Below are 4,090 nucleotides of genomic sequence, written 5' to 3' on the forward strand. Positions count from 1 at the left end.
TACATCGAGATGAGCTCAGGACGGACTACATAATCATGTTCGGCATGAGGAGAAGCAGTGCAGTAAAACATACCATGAATTACTATGGTGTCCGGATACTTACGACTTCGCCAGGGGCTTGACCCTGGGTAGCCACTCGTCCCCGCTGTAGGCGGCCGTCGTGGAGCAGTCCAGAGGGAGGGTCCTGCCCTTCTTGGACCCTTCGGCCTCCCCGGTTGGATCGGCCTTCCTTTTCTTGTCTCCCGCGGCTGGGGGGAGAACTTTCCTCTTCCTCCTCCTCGTTTTCGTGGGAGGAGGGCGCGTCGGAGTTATCGGACGATGAGTCCGATACAACCTTGCGCCGGAGACCCTTTCGGGTCCCCGCGGCCTTCTTCTTGGCCTTCTTCACCGGCACCTCGTAAGGTGCCAGAACCAGCATCTCCGTCAGGAGAGCATCGGCAGGATCTTCCGGCAGGGGGGGCAATCGATCTGCTCCGTTGTCTTCACCCTGTTCTATTAAAGGCATGGAAGGCTTAGATCCCGCACATGATTAAACTGGGGCAAATAGATACCCTGTGAAATATAAAAACTTACCAAATTGGCGCGGCGCTTTGCGCTGAGTCCGCGGTCCTCGGTCCTCGGTGAGGGAAGGAGGTACCTCGGCGCCCTTAAACAGCACCCTCCAGATGTCCTCGTGCGTCGTGCCATAGATCTCTCACAGAGTCTAGTGCTTGGCCAGGTCAAACTCCCACAAGTTGAATGCCCGTTGTTGACACGGGAGAATCCAGCGAAAGAGCATGACTTGGTCCATGTTGATGAGCTTAATTTTCTTGCTCATCATGTTCTTGATGCAGGTCTGGAGTCCGGTCAGCTCTACCGAGGAACCCCAGGACAGGCCCTTCTCTTTCCAGGAGGTGAGCCGTGTGGGGATTCTGGATCGGAATTCAGGGACCGCCACCCAGTTGGTGTCGCGCGGCTCGGTGATGTAGAACCACCCTGATTGCCACCCCTTTATGGTCTCCACATAGGAGCCTTCAAGCCAGGTGACATTAGGCATCTTGCCCACCATGGCGCCTCCGCACTCCGCTTGTTGTCCGACCACCACCTTCGGTTTGACATTGAAGGTCCTCAGCCACAGGCCGAAATAGGGCTTGATGCGGAGGAAGGCCTCGCACACGATGATAAACACCGAGATGTTGAGGATGAAATTGGGGGCCAGATCATGAAAATCCAGCCCGTAGTAGAACATGAGCCCGCGAACAAACAGGTGGAGGGGAAATCCCAGTCCGGGAACAAAATGGGTAAGAAAACTACCCTCTCATGGGGTTCGGGCGTTGGGATGATCTGCCCCGCATCTGGCAGCCGGTGCGCGATATCCGCGGCCAGATATCCGGCTTCCCGTAACTTTTTGATGTTCTCCTCAGTGACGGAGGAGACCATCCACTTGCCTCCTGCTCCGGACATGCTTGGAGTGGTTTGAGAAGAAGAACGTGAACTTGGGCGCTAGAGCTCGAGTGTGCGGGAATGGGTAAGCAAGGAGGAAGAAGGCATGGGTGAAAAGAGTAAATCCTTGTCCCTTTATAAGGGCAGAAGAGGCGATGCATCTCCCCACTTGCCTGGTAAAACCGCTTATTCCCCAGGCACCGTAATTGATGGCGCGGATGGGTTACCCACGTCCGTATTGATGAGAATCCCGTAATAAGGGGGACACGATCTCTGCTTTGACAAGACGTGACAGAAAAACCGCCTCGCAATACGCGCGGTGCTGGTTGAGAAAAACGGTTCAGATAAGGACCGAGCCGTGACGTGATGTTGTGCTGCCAAAACGTGTCAGCAGATTAGATTTATGGAAATATTATTCTCTCTACGGTGGGGTGTGGAACTTGTTTTGCAGAACCGGACACTATCCTTGTGTTCAAAAATCTTCCATGAAGTATTTGGAGAAGAACCCGCCTTGCAATGCCGAAGACAATACTACGCACCGGACTCATCTTCATTGAAGCCTGGTTCAGGGGCTACTGAGGGAGTCCCGGATTAGGGGGTCTCCAGACAGCCGAACTGTTGGACTATGAAGATACAAGATTGAAGACTCTGTCTCGTGTCCGGATGGGACTCTCCTTGGCGTGGAAGGCAAGCTAGGAAATACAGATATGTATATCTCCTCCCTTGTAACCGACCTTATGTAACCCTAGCCCCCTCTGGTGTCTATATAAACCGGAGGGTTTAGTCTGTAGGACAACATACAATCATACCATAGGCTAGCTTCTAGGGTTTAGCCTCTATGATCTCGTGGTAGATCAACTCTTGTAATACTCATATCATCAAGAACAATCAAGCAGGACATAGGGTATTACCTCCATCAAGAGAGCCTGAACCTGGGTAAAACATCGTGTCCCCTGCTTCTTGTTACCATCCGCCTTAGACGCATAGTTTGGGACCCCCTACCCGAGATCCGCCAGTTTTGACACCGACACCACCTCTCTCCTAGGTGGTCTCAACCTGCCCTGTCGCTCCGCCATAAAGTAACAGTCGGGGGTCATCGGGAACCCAGGCCCACCTCTACCTGGATGGAGCCACCTATCCCTTCAGCCCCCTCATCGAAATCACTTGCGGGTACTCTACGAGCCGACCCGACTTTAGTCACCATAAGTATCATATATTATGTATAAGTATATACCCGTGATCACCTCCTGAGTGATCACGGCCCGATAGTATAGCATGGCAGACGGACAAGAATGTAGGGCCACTGATGAAATGCTAGCATCCTATACTAAGCATTTAGGATTGCAAGTAAGGGTAACAACAGTAGTAGCAAGGACAGGCTATGCATCAGAATAGGATTAACGGAAAGCAGTAACATGCTATGCTACTCTAATGCAAGCAGTAGAGAGAATAATAGGCGATATCTGGTGATCAAGGGGGGGATTGCCTGGTTGCTCTGGCAAGTAGGGGTCGTCAACAACGTAGTCGATCGGGCACCAGCAGCGGCGTCAGTCTCGTAGTCTACCGGAGAGAAGAGGGGGAAGAAACAATGCAAACAGATGCATAACGATGCATGCCATGACAACGAGCGGTGCTAGGCGCGCCCTAACACGGTAGGAGGTGATACCGGCGAAGGGGGGAAACATCCGGGAAAGTATCCCCGGTGTTTCGCGTTTTCGGACAGATGAACCGGAGAGGAAAAGTTCTGTGTTTGCTATGCTAGGGATGTGTGGCGGACGAGCGGGCTGCGTATTCGGATTCGTCGCGTTGTTCTGAGCAACTTTCATGTAGAAAACTTCTTCATCCGAGCTACGGATTATTTTATATTAATTCTTAAAGTTTTAATTCAATTTTGGAATTAACAGATTTTAATTAATTAGAAAAGGTAATTATTGGGTCAGCGTGACATCAGCCTGATGTCAGCAGGTCTACAGGTTGACTAGGTCAACCCTGGCACATAGGGCCCATTCGTCATAGTCTCAGGTTAATTAAACATGGTTAATTAGTTAACTAAATGATTATGTTAATCTAATACATAATATAATTAAATTAATTAATTAATTAATTAATTAATATTTTTACTTTTTTAAAACTCTCTTTTTTTTAATAAAAAAGATCTGGGGCTGGGCCCCGGCTGTCATTGGGCCAGAGCCTTATCGGTTCAGGCTAACGGGCGCCGTGTGCAGGGGGTGCGAGTGCAACCCGTAGCCCAATTGGGCGCCTGCAGAGGCCAGTGGAGGCGCCAGGAGTGGGTGGCCGTGGCCACGGCGAGGCCACGGGCGGAGCGCGAGCCGCGCATGTGAGGAGGAAGCAGGGCAGGGGCAGCCAGGGAGGTAGCAGCGTCAGCAGCCGGTGGGGGCGGCGAGCGGCGCCGGAGCAGAGCTCTGGTGGGCGCGCGGGGCAGAGCTCCGGCGAGTGTCGACGACTGACGCGAGAGGAGGCGCGCGAGCGGGGCAGCTGCAAGGGAGTGAACGACGGCAACAGCAGGGGAGGCGGAGAGGCTCCGGCCAGCGTCGGGGAAAACAGCAGCAGTGCAAGCAGCGTCGGGCAGTGGCGCGAGGCCACGTTTAGGCAGGCGCTCGCGGGTGCGCGGGGAAGGAGCAGCAGAGGCGAGGAGCAGAGCGGCGGG

Source organism: Triticum dicoccoides, chromosome 7A (assembly GCF_002162155.2).
Source record: "Triticum dicoccoides isolate Atlit2015 ecotype Zavitan chromosome 7A, WEW_v2.0, whole genome shotgun sequence".
Lineage (NCBI taxonomy): Eukaryota > Viridiplantae > Streptophyta > Magnoliopsida > Poales > Poaceae > Triticum > Triticum dicoccoides.